Consider the following 19866-nt stretch of genomic DNA (forward strand, 5'->3'; position numbering starts at 1 on the left):
AAACAGGGAAACAGGAAGTCTGACAATATTAATGGATTATGCTTTTTCTCACCTAGTACCAGAGCTGCCTGAGATTTGTTTAGGTCTTGTCTCTTTGGCAAGGGTTAGGTGTACAGTGGGTGTATAAACATACCACCTGAGAATCATATCTGGATCTGTCCCTTTGGATTTCTATTGTTTCAGTGAATCAGTAGTTCTGGGAAAAGCATGTAATAATATCATCTTAAACTCCCTCTGAGTTTAATTCTTCATTGTTAAATAGACAGTATTGATTGGACCATAGCCCAAGTACACCTTTCATAATCACCAGGGTCTATATCAATCTCAGCTAACAGCATATCATTTTCTCACAGTTTTACTATGTCTGTTGAGCTATACTTTTGGGAGGTCTTGTACGCAAGTTGAGGTACACTATACTGCTTTCAGAACAGTTATGTCACTTTTTTGTCTCTGACTTATTATGAACAGATACTCTGAGGTAATATTTTTGAGATTGTTCCTATCAGGATTCCCAGGGCTGTGCTTGTATACATGTTCATGCAGTTGGCCATCAGAAGAACTCTCTTTGGAAGATTTTAGAAGACTTTTCCTGAAATCTGATGTCCAGTAGAGCAGATAAAAGGTGCTGTAGAGAAAAGCATAGCAACCATGAGATAGTGGAGTTTGGGATCCTGAGAAGAGCGAGCAGGGCAGAAAGCAGGATCACAACAATAGACTTCAGGAGGACAGACTTTGGTCTCTTCAAAGAAAGCTGGTTAACATTCAACCATCACCTCTGCCAAATTCCAGAGTGTTCCATCCCAATGAGCAGGAAGTCAGGCAAAAATGTCAGGAGGCCTACATGGATGAACAAGAAACTTCTGGCAAAATCAAACACGAAATGAAGCATACAGAAGGCGGAAGCAGAGACAAGTAACTTGAGTGAAATGGAGAAACATTGAGCACATGGAGATGAGTTTAGGAAAATCAAAACCCACCTGGAATTGAACTGGTGAGGGATGTCAAAGCCAACAAGAAGATCTTCTATAAGTTTATAGGTAACAAAGACAAGATTAGGGAACAGTAGGCCCACTGGTGAATGAGGCAGGGGACTTGGTTACACAGGACATGGAAAAGGCTGAGGTACTGAATGCTTTCTTTGCTTCTCAATTTTTGATCATAGCAACTGGGAGAAGTGCCTGAAGATTGCAGGAAAGCAAATGTCACTCCTATATTCAAAAACGACATGAAGGAAAACTCAGGGAACTAGAGGCTAGTCAGATTCACACTGATTTGTGGGAAGGTGATGAAGCAATTAGTCTTGGAAAACACTCCAGGCACATAAATGACAAGAAAGTAATCAAGAGTAGTCTCTGTGCATTCACCAAAGGGAAGTCATGCTTGATACCCCTGGTAAACTTGTATGATTAAATGACAGGGCTGTACATGAAAGGAGAGCAATGCCTAGTGTCTACTGGGCCTTCAGTAAGGCCTTTGACACTGTCTCCATTAAGAGCTTCATAGCCCCTCAAGCTGTTACCATAGGGACTGGGTGAACAGACATTGAGGTGCATTGAAAACTGACTGAATGGCTGGGCCTGAAGGGTGGCAATAAGTGGTGCAAAGTCTAACTGGATGCCTGTAACTGGCAGTGTATTCTGAATGGTGGGGATCCGTACTGGGTGCAGTCCTGTTTAACATCTTCATCAGTGATCTGCATTATGGAACAGAGTGTACACTCAGCAAGTTTTCCAATTACGCGAAGTTGAGAGGAGTGGCTGATAGTCCACATGGTCGTGCTGCCATCCCACACATCGATAGGCTGGAGATATGGGCTGACAGGAACCTCGGGAAGCTCAGCAAGGAGAAGTGCAAAGTCCTGTACCTCGGAGGATCAACCTCATGCATCAGCCTGCCGCTGGACTCCCTCCAGTAATTCCTTGTGTTTCTTAAACTGGGGAGCCCAGAACTGGACACAGTACTCCAGATGTGGCCTTGCTAGGGCAGAGCAGAGGGGGAGGATAACCTCCCTCCACCTGCTGGTCACACTTAATGCACTCCAGGATACCATTGGCCTTCTTGGCCACAAGGGCGCATTGCTGACTCGTGGTCAACCTGTCGTCAACCAGAACTCTGAAGTCCTTTTCTCTGCAATGCTTTTCAGTGCTCAGTAACAGCACCAGAGGCAATGGCCACAAAGTGAAACATGGGAGGTTCCCTCTGAACGTCAGGAAACACTTTTTCACTGTGAGGACAGTGGAGCACTTTCATAGGTTTCCCAAAGTAGCTGTGGAATCTCCATCCCCGGGGATATTCAAAAGCCACTGTCCTGGGTAACTGGATCTAGGTAGTCCTGCTTGACCAGATGACCTCCAGTGGTCCCTTCTAACCTCAGCCATTCTGTGATTCTATGATTGTGTGAGACTGTGGTCATTGGAGATCACAAAAATATAAAGTCTTATTTCTGATTATAGTTAATATATGAGCTCAAAGAAGAGGAAACAGCTTTTGCTGTCAACTAAATGCTAACGTAGAACTGTACTGAAGAAAACCAGACTGTGCATTTCATGCATAACATGAAATACAGTTTGTATTCTTTTGTTATTTTTCCTAAATTAAGTCCAAATAAATTCTTGCTGTAGAACTCAGTTCTGCAGCTTTTTTTGTAATGCAGGCAGACTTGTCTGGCAGTTGGATGTCCCACTGAGTTCTCGGAATAATTAGCAATGACTGTGAAAAATGTAGTTTTGGTGAGTCTCCTTTGCATAGAGGAACATCTTTGCTAACCTGGGCTCTCAGTGCATATCTGTATTTGAATAGTGCAGCAACTTTGAAGCAACCAGTTCTAAGATGTTGCCATTTCCCTTTCCCCTAATCAATTTCCTGGAGAGACTTTTCTAGCTTTTTCTGCTATGCTCTTGCATTTCCTTCCCATGTGTAAATAATCTTCCTTTTTTCGTCTTCCACAGACAATCAGGCATTACCAGTGAGGGTCTAGCAGGAAAATGCCTCAATTTCCTCCTGACCAAAACGTTTTCTTTTATAGCTCAAGGACCTTAGAAAAAAAGGAAATACTTTTAGCCATTTGCTAGTTTCTCTAAATCACCTCTAACGTATCTCACCTAAAATCCACCAAAAATCTTGATCTTTTGAGGACACGAACCTTGAATACAAAGATGAAATGGTTTTCTGTTTTTTTAATTTAGAGTATTTTTTTTCGTTTAGATTTTGAGGTTTCCCTCTTAATACAAAACAATAAAAAATTCTGTAGTCATGACAGCCTAGTCATAGAGTAGGTAGCAAGGTGAGGTAATGTCTTTTATTGCACAAGGTAAAATTTGTGCTGGAGTTTGATTCTGTTCTTTGAGACCTGAGGAGAAATTTGTGTGCTCATCAGCATGCCTGGTCTTTTTGCCCCTCTGTATGAAGTCGACTAATTGTTAAAAACCATTTTCCCTTTATTTTTAGGCAATAACAACTCTAATGCTTTTTTTTTTTTTGCTTGGAGAAATCTCCACAGAAAATCCTATGTAGCAGACTTGTGTGTACTGCACACATGTATATAATGGAATAGAGGTTTAAGAGAACAGTATTTTCCAAAACAAGATTGGTATATATTATTCATTACGAAGCTAATACTAGCCAGGCAAGCATTTTTACTTATACATTGGAAAACAGAAAAATGGCTATTGTCTTTTAAAGGATCTTGTAACTTTTCGCTATGTGCCCCATTTTGCCTAAGTTGACTGCTGATCTCTACAAGATTGCTGGTAATCACTGAAACTGTCATTGAGGACTACTACACAATCAGACAGATGCAGAAGACTCCTGTATTGCAAAATCTCTACTTTGCAGTTTAATTGGAAAAAGAGGGATGAATCACATGATTGTAAAATAATTTCTTGCTACTTACCTCACAAACAAAATCAAATGACAGCTGAGAAGTTTGGACCTTCAACTTTTCTGCTATGCTCCACTATTCATACTTAACTCAAATTGCTAGCTGCTCATTTCTGAGATTTTGGGAACAGCCTGTATAATCCCCACTGAACCATACTGCACAGACTCAATATACTTTCTGGAGGTGAGTTGCAGTAACAAGATGGGTGCTAATAAGTATATATGCTAATATCTACTGTCCATGCTTAGCACAAGAGGGAAGTAAGACTCAAAGAGATTTTACCAAGGGCTAGAAAATACTGGTAGGGGTAACTTCCACTTTCTACAGTTAAGAGACATCCTCTTCCTACGACAAATGTATTTTAATGTGTGAGTTTAGATGAGGGTGTTTAAAAATATGCTTACCTGTGTAAAGTGTACTGTCATGGAATGTCAGAATAGCCTTGTTAACCCAAGAAATCTAGGCAGTGCTCAGTGGATAAAATTCAGGGTTGTACTTTACCTGTAAATTTGATCTGGCTTTTAAACATTTCAAAGGAAATGGGAATTTGTCAGACTGATGTTATAAATAGTGTTACTGAAACACTTATCTGAAATGCCTAATTAACTAAATTACAATTGCCATTTTGTAAAGATGCCATTGTTCTTTGTGCATATCAGATGATGGATAGAATCCCTAATTATAAGCAGAAACCAATTACTGAATGTACTGTGACCATGATCTGTTGGTGCAAGTAACTCTGCTTATCTTGATAATCCCAGCAACTCAAAAAATACAGATTGCCACAGACAAAACCCAATCGATTCACAGATTTTAAATCACATGAAGTTAGAAGAAGTTTCTTGTTTTATTGATGACATAGTTAAATAACATCTAGTGAACTATTCGTGCAGGATCAATATCAGTATATGTCTAACACTAGACACTAAAAAAATGTGCATCTACATCTAATTTCTGAACACTCTCTATAGCTAATTCTAAAAAATTCCAATCCAGACACAGACATAAATATGTATTTCAAAATTACATGCTTCCTTTCCTCAATAGAACATGGGATATCAGCACACAAACCCTCTTCTGGGAGCATGGGTTCCCCTACTTTCAAAAGTGTGCTGTTGATCTAGCTTTATGTGTCCCCATGTGTTTTCCACAATGTGCTAATCTGCATGTTGGTAAGAGAACATCCAACAATGTCACATGCATGCACATGAGGTGTAAGTCTCTAGTTGGTACATCCTACAGTGTTAGTCCAGATGCAGCTTAATCATGGCATCAGACAGAGAGGAAGTTTAGGAGAGGTCATGCTACAGTGGGACAGTTTCTGGCACTGTTAAAAGTGGGGTTTAACTGACTGGTCCTTTCTGCTCCAAGGTCTATCCCCATTATTACAAACCTTCATGCTTCTTTTATACTTCTTTATGAGATGACCCCTTCTTTGGTCCAAAAGTCTCTCGGTAATTCCCTGGTTATTGTTCAATCTAGTTCAGGGTTATCTTCCTCCTTAGGCTTATCAGTTTGATTCAAACAGCCTTTCAGGCTGAGTGTCCCATTCGCCTACACTATTTCCACCCACATTCCCATCAATCAGCTGTTATTTTGCCAGTGGTGGGCTATATGGCTGTCCAGGTATGAGCAGTATATGATGTTTGATGTTTCAGAATAAATATAAAATTTTATTATATTTACTTAGCCTTAATAAGTAGAAAATCATTGTAATTTTAGAACTTTCTTTTTCCCTCCATGATTTACAATGAAACGGTTAGATTATGAAATAAGATCTCCACGCACAGAAGGGAGCACAGAGGGACAATGATAATCAGGAAACACCTATAATATAAGTAGAGAAAGTGGTGCGCTCTGATCTGGCTCCTTCCAGGGCTGTCGCAGGGGGATGATCAGCTCCATTGTCTATGTGGTGAAAGTCATCAAGAGGAATCAACTGGATAGGTTCTCTGATCATCTTACAGACCAAAGAGGATTACTGCCTATGGGATGCTGGGCAAGAGCATCTTGGGATTCTGCAATACATTTTATAAAAAGTTTTGAAGAGGAACCAAAGACAGGGAAAGGGGTGGAATCAAGGTGTTTGGGAGTTGAACAAGTGTAAGAAGATAGAGGGATAAGGGTGTTTCAGGGACTGACTGTGTGTAAACAGATTGCTGGTCAGTGTGCTCTTCTGGTCATGCCCTGCATCTGACCACTGCAGTCTCTTCTGCCTTCTTATTAAAGCTCATAGAGGTCTTTATGTCAGTGTTGCCAGCAACAGGAGAGACCAGAGTGAGAGCATATGGTGTGGGTACAGCATGTGACACTAGCAAATATCAAGCCAGACTAGCTGGCAAGTAGGATAGTGGTTTGCAAGTCAGGAATCAAAGCAACTGTAACTCTGGGCTGTATACTGGAGAGACCAGGCAGGTTCAGCCAGCTACCAGAGAGACCATAGAGTCTGGGTTGAAGTGAGACGCCTGTTTACATGTGTATATCTCAATACCTGAGGCAAATGGAGGAGTTAGATACAGAAGGGATGAGGCAGTCCAGCCCAAATACTGAAGAGACCATAAGGTCTAGGGGTCAGCTGTGAGACACATTTGCATGTGTGTGTCTATGCATGAAGCAATAGGAGACAGCAGGGTCTAAGGTCTAGCCCAGTGGGTAGACTGTCTAAGCCCAGTTACTGGAGGGATCCATAGCATATGTGTCTATGCATGTGTTAGTGCATGTAGGAGGGTCTGAGTAACAACTGGACTGTGGCTACAGGCTTCAGGGGTCTGCATGCCCAGTTGTCAGCCAGCTCCGAGATCACAGGGAGATCAAGAGTTCAAAGCTAGCTTCTTGGAAGCCTAGGCATTGAATGCCAGTTACTTGGAAAGTCACGGTATGTGTGTGTGCCAAATATGCCAAGCAGAATCAGGTGTGCACATGTAGTCCTTTGGCCATAAATACATATAATCCCTCAGTGTTTTCCATTAACCATTTCCATTAATTAATTTCCATTAAATTCCATTAATCATGTCTCTTAGACATGAACCATTGATCAAGTTTGGGGTTGTTTGGATCCAGCTGCACCTGGACTCTGAGAGGGAGTTTAGAAAGCAAAGGGACCCATTCTGAATCTTATAACTCAACAGGAGGGCTTCCTTCTACCCTTTCACATCTCTCATGCTGTAGGAATCGCTCTAAGACAACTCTCACCCAATTCTGCTTGGCAGACGACACCAAGCTGGGTGGGAGTGTTGACCTGCTGGAGGGTAGGAAGGCTGGATCGTTGGGCTGAGGCCAGTTGTATGAGGTTTAACAAGGTCGAGTGCTGGGTCCTGCACTTGGGTCACAACAACCCCAGGCAGCTCTACAGGCTCGGGGAAGAGTGGCTGGAAAGCTGCCTGGCAGAAAGGCATCTGGGGGTGTTGGTTGACAGCCGGCTGAACATTAGCTAGCAGTGTGCCCAGGTGTCCAAAAAGGCCAACAGCATCCTGGCTTGTATCAGGAATAGTGCAGCCAGCAGGACTAGGGACCTGACCATTCCACTGGTGAGGCCACACCTGGAATCCTGTGTTCAGTTTTGGGCCCTTCACTACAGGAAAGACACTGAGTTGCTGGAGCGAGTTCAGAGAAGGGCAAAGAAGCTGGTGAGGGGTCTGGAGCACAAGTCTTATGAGGAGCAGCTGAGGGACCCACATTGGTTATCGGTATCTATTTTCTATTAACAGGCTTTCATCCTCATCAGCCATACAGGGGAATGGAACGAGACTGTTGGTTCTGTTTGTGTTTATGTGAGTGTTGCTTTTTCTGTATGCATTAATTTGTGTGCCTGGCCATGTGTTTGTGTATATATGTATCATATGTCTGTGTGCGTGTTCGTGCATCTATCAGAAATACACATGCAGCCTCACTACTGGTTCAACCTGGGGACAAGAACCTACTGCAGCCTTGCCTCCACTGTCTACTGGGTTTGGGGTCTCCCAACTGAAATGTTAATTCATCAAAATAGCACAAATCTTACTGTGAACTGCTTAAAATCCACAAGCTACTTTTCCAAAAGTATAACTCTAAAGCTACGCTTTTCTTATTTAAAAATCAGAATCAGTAATTTTAAGAGCATTTAGGAATGTAGACTGACCAGAACAGTGTTAATACTTTGAAGAGATCAGACATTGTTGGTTACAAACACAGAGCAAATTGAATTATCTGTTTTGATTTAAGCTTTTGTTGCCTTTGCAGTGGAACCACTTTTAGTCCTGGCTGTCATTTTTGCCAGGGATGGACTAATTTAAGCTTAAAAATTCAGAACAGTAGAAGAATCCCTATGTCATATTTGATATTCTACTAAAATTTTAAATTATTGAAGAAACATGCAAAAACACCTGGTCTAGCAACTTCATATTATGGAAAGGAAGCTAAGACTTTAAAACATACATATTTTCCTTGTCTAATTCATTTTACATTGTTTTAACTCCTCTTTATAATGAACTGATAATTTTTACATTATCTTCCTTTGAGGTCAGCTTTACCAATTTCAGTCCTACTTGTTTTTATGTTGAACTTTCACATGCATACATATTTTTTCCCACCTTAGCAGTACTAAGCTGATCCTTCTGTTGCAGACTTTTCTTCACCTCTATTTCAGTCATAAATACAGCTATACTGCCTTTCAGGATTCCTTTTATGCATAGACATGCATCCTGCCTGAAAGCACACTGCTGAATTTAGTAATAGGTCTGAAAATTTTGCCTTGTTGATAATTCTTAGAGGATCACCTGTAAAATACACTATAAACACCTTCTACAGCCAGTGATTATCATTTACTTTTCTGAAACTTTACTGAAATTGATGAAACCATTTCTAAGACTGGTCTGATCTTTACTTCTGTGATGCTACTTGGTATACCATAGGACTGACTACTTCCTTTCTTTACAGGATGCTTCACAGTTTAATACAATAAGTGAATTGCAGATGCAGGGAACTAGAATTACTGTGAAACAAAACAGATAAGAGCATGACAGAAAACAAACAACAACAAAAATAAAAATAACCACAAAACAAACAAACCAACCAAGCCAGGCAACTAACCAACCAAAACAACAAAAAACAAAGAAGTAAGAAGAACAAAGAAGTAAAAGAAAACAAAGTAAGAAATACCATATGCTTTCATTTGACTAAAATGGAATTAAGTTTTCTCATGAAGCAGAAAAACTTCTTGACATCAGCAGAAGTATGCAAGGACTAAGATCACAGCAAAACAGTAGTAATGACTACCTTTCTAAATAATTGAATCACACAGAAGATAAATCACTTACCATTACTGATGATATTCTGCACTCCTAGGATGTAATGTTGTCCATCAAAGGTGAGGTACAACTCACCTTCATAAAGCCTTAGTCAAAAGAATTTGAGCTAATGAAAGGAGTTCTTAAAGTAATGCATTTTTGGTTTTATACTGGGGTCATTAGAGGCAGTCAACATGGCTTCACCAAGGGGAAGTCGTGCTTGACCAACCTCATAGCCTTTTATGAAGACATAACAAGGTGAATAGATGATGGCAGAGCAGTGGATGTGGTCTACCTTGATTTCAGTAAAGCATTTGACACTGTCTCCCACAACATACTCACAGCCAAACTGAGGAAGTGTGGACTGGACGATTGGGTAGTGAGGTGGACTGTGAACCGGCTGAAGGAAAGAAGCCAGAGAGTCGTGGTCAATGTGGCGGAGTCTAGTTGGAGGACTGTATCTAGTGGAGTGCCTCAAGGGTCAGTTCTGGGACCAGTATTATTCAATGTATTCATCAATGACTTGGATGAGGGAATAGAGTGTACTATCAGCAAGTTTGCTGATGACACAAAACTGGGAGGAGTGGCTGACACACCAGAAGGCTGTGCTGCCATCCAGTGAGACCTTAACAGGCTGGAGAGTTGGGCAGGGAAAAATTTAATGAAATATAACAAGGGCAAGTGTAGAGTCTTACATCTGGGCAGGAACAACCCCAGGTTCCAGTATAAGTTGGGGAATGACCTGTTGGAGAGCAGTGTAGGGGAAAGGGGCCTGGGGCTCCTGGTGGACAGCAGGATGACCATGAGCCAGCACTGTGCCCTTATGGGCAAGAAGATCAACGGCATCCTGGGGTGTATTAGAAGGGGGGTGGTTAGCAGGTCGAGAGAGGTTCTCCTCCCCCTCTACTCTGCCCTGGTGAGACCACATCTGGAATATTGTGTCCAGTTCTGGGCCCCTCAGTTCAAGAAGGACAGGGGACTGTTGGAGAGAGTCCAATGCAGGGCAACAAAGATGATTAAGGGAGTGGAGCATCTCCCTTATGAGGAAAGGCTGAGGGAGCTGGGTCTCTTTAGCTTGGAGGAGAGGAGACTGAGGGATGACCTCATTAATGTTTATAAATATGTAAAGGGTGAGTGTCACGATGATGGAGCCAGGCTCTTCTCGGTGACAACCAACAGTGAGACAAAGGGTAATGGGTTCAAGCTGGAACACAAGAGGTTCCGCTTAAATATGAGAAGAAACTTCTTCTCGGTGGCAGTAACAGAGCACTGGAACAGTCTGCCCAGGGAGGTTGTGTAGTCTCCTTCTCTGGAGACATTCAAAACCTGCCTGGACGCCTTCCTGTGTAACCTCATCTAGGTGTTCCTGGTCTGGCGGGGGGATTGGACTAGATGATCTTTTGAGGTCCCTTCCAATCCCTAACGTTCTGTGATTCTGTGATTTCACATCTGTGATATTCAGAAAATCTGAAGAGGAATACACTGAAACAGCATATAAGTGAAATGATTAAACAGTAATGAAAATAAACAGCTCATTACAACTGTAATATTTATCTTTTAAAACAAGAACAAAAGTTATTATAGGTAAAGAACATGAATTTGCTGTCCACATAATTTCAGAATATGCTTTCAACTTCAATTTATGTGCATGTTCAGCTTATAATTTGCAATTTTAGTACTTATGTCATCTCTCAGCATGTTCCTCTTTTGGCTTCCATTCTTCTCAGGCTTTCTTTGGGTTTTCATTTTTCTCCACCAGCAATGCGTTTAATTCCCACTTGATATACTGATGTTAGGTCTTCTATAGATACTGACATGACTCCTCAAACAGAGTTGTAGATGCTCTCACAATAACTTTATAACCATTCCTCCCAGGGCTTCGGAGACTTACTTCCCCTGCATGGCAGTGCTGCAGTTTAAGGTTCCTGTTCTGAGTTCAGCTGTCAGGGTCACTGGCATTGTCAGGCCTGTTCCACTTCTCTGATCAGCACTTTCAGCCAACAAACATAAAGAGAGCGTACAGGAGCACACCTCTTAGGCTTTTTGAGAGGAGTGGATCTGGAGGTTTGTCATTGTACCAGCTGTCTCCATCCCAGTCTCCAGTGTCAATGTCTCCCAGTCTAGGTCCTGCTCAGAGGAACACAAGTCTCTCATATGTCTTCCTCTTCAAAGACAGTGATTCCAGGCATAGCTTTGTTCAGCACCACTGTTTTACCCAATAGGTATTTGCTGGTTACTCATACTTTGTGTATATCTAACTCAAAGGATTTCTGTACATAAGGTAAAACTTGCCCAAATCAAAGCGACTGAGTACAGCACTGTTACAGTGGGGAACATAAGGGATAATTATTCTGCTTGCTACTGCAAAGGGCAGAAAGGTAGAAAGCAAGCAGCTGATGTAAACTATAGAGCTTGCATTAATATGCTCATTACGACCTGTGAGGCAGGGTGATCTACCAGGATCCATGTGGCAAAGAAAGCTCTAGGAATGTGATTATGATAGTAAATGTTTTATCCTCCGGTGTTTTAATTCTAATCAAAGTCTTTGCCCTTATTGATTTTGGATCTACAGGAAACCCTGAAGGTGGTAATAAATCTCAGGGTTAAATATTTGGGATGCTGACCAACAGCACCTGCATTATAACCTTCTCTGCAGCTTTGCTTTTCCCAAGGAATTCTTGGGTTTTTTTGTTGTAAACCTCAGAAATGTTGAAAATCTCTTTGTCTGGTTCAGCTCAGTATGCACTAAGTCTAGGTTGACCAGACAGTGAGGTAAGAATTGTTAGAGAAAAAAAATCATCCAGGAAAGAAAATTTCTAACTGAAATGAAGGCTAATATCCCACTTCTAGAACTGAAACATTGTGGACACTCCTTGGATTAGTTCATCCCAAACCCCACATTTGAGTCAGTGAAGTATGCAAGTGCAAGGATGGCTTATATTCCAGGATTTTGATCTAAAGCAGTAATTCGAAAATTTAGTCACTTTTTTGGAGCCAGTGAGCAAGAAAATGTGAGCTCAGTGTGCTATGGCACACTGGGATGAATTCGTCATTTTGTTGCTTGAGGAAATTACAGTGAGTAGAGGTAAGGAAGAAAATTTAGTTCTGAAGGGACCTTGTATCTGCCCTTTTCAGGAGAACAATGAAAACCCGGTTCCCAATCTAGCTTCTAGTTGGCATTGACAGTATGAGCTTTCAGAACAAACTGTGTTTCACAACACAGGACCTCCAGATAGTCTGGTTTGGGCAGGCTTGTAATTACAGTATGTTAACGTTTTGTATAAGCAAAAGGTTAATTACAGAATTTACTCCTACTAGTATTAACAATTACTGCTGTCATTCACAGGACCAAGCAGAAATTTCATCTATTTTAATACTCCTCCAATGGATAACTTTTTCACTCAAGCAATAACTAGTTAAGCTATTTCCCTGACAGACTGGAATGGAAGAAGGAAAGAGGGACATTGTGATAATTGTTTCTTATTGAAGTGAGTACAGTTACCCACCTTCAACAGAGTGATTGGAGCTAGCTGGTGAGCTAGAATAAATTACACACAAATTGAGTTTACAACAGAGAAATGCTTCTTCATTTCTTTTTTTTTTCCTTTGGGGGAATATAGACTCCTCACACCGCCCGGTCACTGGAGAAATATATAAACAAACAAACAAAAATCTTTCAGAGAGTCATTAGCTTGAGCCTAAGCAATATGTTCTCATTGCATCAGGTTAAGCAACTCATATGCAATCCAGTTTTTCTAGATTACCAGTAGCTCTAACAAGAACAACGTTGAGTGGTTATTTGTTCTAGACTGTTCTTGTCAGAGGCATTACAGGCCAATCAACTCACCTGTAATGGATGGAAGTACAGGTTCTGTGTGGCACAACCCATCAGAAGGACCTGCTTTGTGAGGCAGAAGTGATACCACTCAGATCCATAACAATATCAAGTGAAATTCAGAGAAAACCTGCTCCCTTCCAGTCTTCCCTTTCCATAACTGTTGAGCATAGTGGGGTGTAATATTGGTAAGGAAACTTGAACTACAGGTGTGATTAGAACTTCAGAGCAGGTTAGAATTTCAGAGCAAGTTAGAATATTGAAAACTCCCTAGGCTTACGTAGTTTTGACTCTAGATAGGTAAAAGACCATTGTTGACCAAGTTTCATATTATGTCTTGGTTTGAACATGAAATCAAATTTGTAAAAGCTCTGAAAGAAAAACTTCTCCATCCTCCTGTAAAGCACAATGTCTGGGGTGAAGGTGGGGTTTCCAGTCTTATCTGCTAAAACCATGACACACACAATTAGTGGTAGAAGACTATCTTCTGATCTTGGCTATGATAGGTATGATGACTGCAGTAGCCATTATCTTGTCTCCTAGCAGGAGCTGATACGAACTGATACCAGTAGATAAAGATACAGCTTTTAAATACAGAGCTCCAAAACTCAAAAATATATAAGCTGAAACCAATTTCATTTCCATGCAAAATTACACTCCAAATTATAAATTAAAAAATTGCAAACAAACCAAAATGACAATCAAACAAAATGGTGTGAAGTAGCAACTTTGCAACAGATGCTGTGTGCCCCAACACCGACCTTGAGTTTCTCATAGTGTGAATGCTGTAGCTTCCAAAAGCCACTCTATACTGTTCAAGTTGAGAAGTGAGCCAGATCCAATGCCAAAAGCCAGTGTTTATATGGCATTCCATTTTTGCTTTTGTCTGCTGAAATCACTAATAATTGCCACTGAGCCTTTCTCTACCTCCAGATCTATGAGGTACAAAGCTCCAAGGTACAAAGATTTGGGTTGCCACTCAGAATGGGAGGACAGCCTGAAAGAAGATGTGAAGGGGAAAGAATATAAAAGCTTTTGTGGTATGTTCATTCCACTAACAGTTTTTAAAAAATGAAAACAGAGTTGGGATTTGAAACTTACAATCTCACTATTTTTATAAGGGATTAGGTCTCATGTGGAGTATCTTCTAAAACCTCTTGGACTGTTCACTCTTATCTTGCTTCAGTCTACTGTGCTGACCACAACTTTGTATTTGTGTTTCTAAGCAGTGGACAGCACTGAATTCTCTCATCTTCTGTGTGCCAATTGTGTTGTGCACACCTTTTTGCAAAAGCCTGTGATCTGTGATGTACCTCTTGGCTCATTAAACTAAGAAGCCGTTAAATCTGACCTATCAGAAGCCTTACCAATAGCTTTCAATGCTAATTTATGAGTTTAATTTTTCCAACAGAAGTGGCTGTTCATGCCTTCTGTCTGTATACTTCATCTATCAACAATTGTGACAAGGGATGATACTCCCTCCATCATTGATTTAATGAACTATTAGCTAATTAGTTATTGCATGGGCATACCACAAAACCAGTTTTATCTAATTTTGCCATTGCAGCATCTTATTTGCCAGCATAACGTTCCATCTTTTGTACTATCTCTATAAATATCTTCAGATCCATACTTAGAAAATAATGTTTATTTAACTCCATTAAATATTTAATTCCATTACACTGTAAATAAACTGAGAAGAAGTAATTTTTTCACCGTATGCCTCCTCTCTATTGTAGAAAGCAATGCCAGGTATGGAAACAATCTAACAGCAGAATGACAGTAGAAATAGTAATTTTTACTGGGATCACAGGGAAAATTGATTCATCCAATACAAGACATCTTAGATTAAGTTTCCTTGGTTTATGCATAGGAAATAAAGCTGGCTGGCATTAGTGATTACCAAATCTTCAAAAACTGTTGCACAGTAAAACTAAACCTCAAAAGATCACTTCAGTCTTTGTATCAAAAGAATTATATTATAATGAGATGCTGTATAGGATCATATTTCTAAAGTTTAAATTATAGCCTTGTTATAATGACGACATTTATACATATACAGACCCTTCTATTCTAAGGATGGACATATTGGCTTATAAAATCAAAGGGAATTGTGTCATTGACTGCAGTGGGGCTAGACCCATACAAAATGTGTCATAGTTGTCAGATGATGAAATACTTGGGAGATATACAACTTCTGCGGCTGCTTTTAATGGTTTGCATTTTTTAAATGACATTAATTATCAGCAGCACACTATTGTCTTTTTAAAGTTTGAGTTGATGGCAGAGATACAATCTACTCAGGAGTCTTGTATGGAAGCTCTTCTCTAAAAGTACTAAATAAAGGATTCTCTAAATCACTTGCCAAAGCAGTGTGATTCCACCAAAGTGATACTATTTATTGCCAAACTTCTCATTATGACATACTATTAAAATGTTTCTATAAAGACACATTAGCAGAACGACTTGACTTGTTTAAAAATATATGCAGTAAGTTGACACCTTTTGGAAAGTACACACAAAAATCTCCAAACAACAGCACTCCAAAGAGTGACAATTTAAGGCACATGATCATTTTCCAACGTTTGTTACATGGATCTCTGGCTAGACCATATATTTGTAAAACATAATTTCATATAGTTCAATAACTAGCTTCACAGCTCAGAGAGACAAAATTTGTCTGAATGCAGGCAACACTTTCTAACATTGCTATATCATAGTGCAGCATAATAAACATTGTTAAAAAGAACCTTATACACGGAGCAAAATGTAGAGACAACACATCAAATATTTCTTCATTTCATCTTTTTACAACAAGGTAGGCCATGGTTACTTCTTTGATAAATACCAGCTGTGGAATTCCCAACTTTAATTTCTTTGACAGAGCATGTCACCAAAAAAAAAAAAAAAGACAGAGTTTTCAGCCAGGGAAGCAAGAACAGAACTGGCCTCACCAGTGGCGAACTGATCGTTCCAATCTAATTGACATGATAAAAAAAGAAGCTGATACATACAGTCAGATCCTCAGCAGCTCTAAATCTGTGTTGCTGGGATGGAGATTAGTAGTGTTTGACTGTTAAAGTGTGCTGAAGAAGCAACCAAACGCACCCACAGGACACGTACTGAAATGTGAAAGTACGTAGAAAGAGTATGGGAACAAAAAAAAAGAGAGATTATGAACTCTTATAACAGCTTTTTGTCTACACATTAGGAGCAATTGCCTTGGAAAAAAATAAGGAATTATAATCCACTATATTCTAGCAAAGTGTATATTCTCAATACAGAAATTTGGGACATGAACCTTTTTTCAATCACTTTTCAAATTGAGAAACTATGCCAAACAAAACCTTGCTGATGATGATTTACAAATGTTTTCTTGAGGTAGCCTGTACACAAACAGATTAGGAATGCTCTAACAAGCATGCAGAAAACACGGTCCACCATGTCATTCTTCTTCCAATTGCAACACAGCAATGACCTCTGTACACCAGCAATAAGAAATGAAAGTTTTATTTCAAAGTCAACACCTGATGCTAATTTCAAAGTCAACACCATATTGCTAACTTTGGTGATGGTACTTCAGTATTACGCTATGATACTGAAGTTTAGATTTTGGCACATTGCACTTTACCTGTGTTAGTATTTGGGATCAGTCATGGTCCCGTTATAATATCTATACCAATGACTAAAATACTTGCTCTAATTATAATATCTGGAACAGCATTGATATGCTCTACTTCACCAAGAAAGTGTGTTCATATGTACTCAGTTTGCAAAAAATTTAATTTACATTATTGAATAATAAAATTAGCATCCCTGACGGTGACAGCCTTATGTTTCATGACCCTCATTAACAAGACTTACCTCTGGGTGATGAAGCTTTCCAATTAGGGACATTGATTTGAATCAGCACCCAGGATAACTGCAAACAGGCAGCTGTTTGTGGATTGATATCAAAATAACCAATATTCTGAGTCTAGCCTCTACATTACATATCAAATTTTATATATTACACTTGCCGTCATATCTCTGCAATTTGCGCTTGCCTTACAGGTGGTTTTAGCAAAAAGGACAAAGAGAGGAAAAACATGTGAGCACAAATTTTCACATATTGCTCCACTCTTTTTGGGTGTCTGGGTAGATCTCAAATTTGACATCTCACACAGAATCACATAGAATGCATTCAAAATCTGGGTATGTAGAGCGAAACAACCACTAATTCCTATAGATAAAGTAAAATTTACCAAATAAAGCCTCAGTTTGATCCAGTCTTAAGCAATTCAAATACCTCCCTGAAGGTGATTTAGCTCATTTACAAATGGTTTACACTGATACCAAATAGAAATAAGGTACATGTAAGGATCACAGAAACAGTTAAGCACTCATCTTCTATTGATGTCACAGAACCTTTGCAACTTATACACTGAAGATTTCAAGCCAAAATTTCACTTAGTCTTCATCCAAGTTGGCTTTCATTGACATCTCCAGCTGTTCTCAGGTTGATGTAGATCAGATTCATACACAATAGCTGTCTAGTGCCATCGTAACTACGATTGTTTAACAGAAAACTGGGGGAAAAAAAAAGTTCCTAACACAAACAGATACATACCTCTGTGCAATACTTTGAACCATCAGCATCCTGAGTCATTGTGGCACTTAAATGGTGTGGCAAGACATAGGATAGCATCTAAGAGACCATTATCCTGATCGGCTATTGAAAGTGATACATAAATTAACAAAATAATCTGTCTTCCAAAGCAGCAGTAAAAATGACAAATTTTTACACTTCTGTCTGAGTGAAGCTATTTAAATAGAGCAGCTTAATTAAGAATATTAAATTAGTTGCTTGTGACCACACAAACTAAAATTCCGAGCTAATTCTGGATGTTCTTTCATTCGGGTGATGCTGACTAGAGGAAATGAAGATGAAGGAAGGAAATGGCCTTCCTGGAGTCCTTGATTAAATTTCAAGATGCTAGGGCTTTCCTCTCCCTGGAAAGATTTCCAGTGTCAATATCCCATGATTACTCAGTGACACAAATATTCAAAAGCAGGAAAATATTTTTCTTTAGCTTGCACTTATGAAAGGCACTAATCCATTTCAATCAGAGTAGGCTTAGTAGGCAAAAGGCTAACCATTGGCTTCTCCTACATTAATTTCAGTCACCATAAATATTGAATTCCATTATTGAAGCAGCAAATGTAAGCTACTTCTTTAAATGTATTTATGGCATAATAAACCATTTCCATGTAAAAAAACCCCAAACAAACAACCAAAACCAAAACAAAACAACCACAAGGATTTACTATGTGAAAAGATTACGGGTTTAGCCTCCAAAAATAATATTGATTTTTTGTAACAGTCCACATGAAAAAATAGTAAGGAGGCATATTTCCCTTTCACTATGCACCCTTTCATTACAAATGAGAACTTAAAAACATAAGTGCAGCAGAAAAGCTCCAGTGTTTCTGACATCATGGGACCCCACTCCCGTTCCATCTGAAACCATTCTAGAGCAAAGCCCATGAACCAATATGTAGCTCTCTTTTATTACAGAAGCCCTTTTTTCAAGTTATTCTCTCTCATCTTCTTTCAAGTAAGTCCTGGCTCACAACTGTGTTTCCTCTTGTTCCAAAGAATGTGGAGGGACATGGCAAGATGCTGGAAGAGATGCTAGCTTCTGAAGCTTGGGGTGTTGCAGAGGTTTTGGCCTGTGAAAAGAACGCCGACTTTGTACACGTCTGGCTGCAGCAGATCTGTAATTTCCTTGTGCATCAATCAACATTTCCTTCTCTTGGGGCTCTTTCATAAAAGAGTCTTCCAGCCCTTCAAACATAAGCAGAGGATTCTCTTCTTGTGAATTCTCTGACTTGTAGCTAACTTCAGAACAATATCCTGAGTTTACTGTCTCTTTGTTATTCATATCTGTACGTGCTTCCCAGAAGAGGTCAGGTACATTTGGGTCACAAGAAGCTATATATTCAGAGACCGTAGAAAGAGATATATTCCCTCTGTTTTCCAACAAAGAATAGTTTTGTCCCCAGGGCATTTGAAGGCACGATGGGAAGAAATGGAGTGGAGTCACTGAAACACTTTGGTTTTCGTTTAGCTGGTCATCTGAAGAGGAGTATTCTGTCATTTCAACATCACGGTCCATATCACCTAGAGAGCACAGGGAGATAGAAAAATTTGTAAAACATACTTTCTGTACTAGTAAGCTGGCTACTGGGGTTTGCATTTGGCTGTTTTTATGAAAGTATTATGAAAGCTAGTGGTTTAAGACGGCTTTTAGACAGGTTTTTTTTTTTTCTGGGGAACTGCGCAATGTCCCAGTTTCTATCATGGACAACCTAAAGTGGGTTTATTAAACTTCTTATCCTTGCTGAGTATCAGGTAAAACTTAGTTCAGTCTTTGTGACGAACAACTACCTGTTTCAGATATTTAGGAGATGGAGCCATCATCTGGTCATTAAGGTGTATCTTGAAACATTTAGTCTTGATTCTCAGCAAGGAAATCTTTCAGAAACTTTTGAAAGAAATTGTGGTCTATCAATCAAGTAGCAGAGGGTGTCACCAGGGAGTCAATTTCTTACTGACCAGAGCCTACAACCACTTTTCTGTATACTTTAGACTATGTAGAGAAACTTCGTTTTTCCACTACTGACTTCCAGTTTACATTGTTTTTCAAAACCTTTAATTGAAATTTCAGTATCATTATCCTATTAAGAGATAATTCAGAGGACTGTTTCAGAGAGTAATCAAGGTCAAAGGTTGTTAGCTTGGGAATCTAACTTCTCAAAGCACTCCTTAAGAAACACAGTAGTCAAAACCCAGTGATTTTGATATATCAAAGATACCTGCACAAACATGTACACATAGCAGTTCT

The sequence above is a fragment of the Caloenas nicobarica genome, chromosome 2, assembly GCF_036013445.1.
Source record: "Caloenas nicobarica isolate bCalNic1 chromosome 2, bCalNic1.hap1, whole genome shotgun sequence".
NCBI classification, from domain to species: Eukaryota; Metazoa; Chordata; class Aves; order Columbiformes; family Columbidae; genus Caloenas; species Caloenas nicobarica.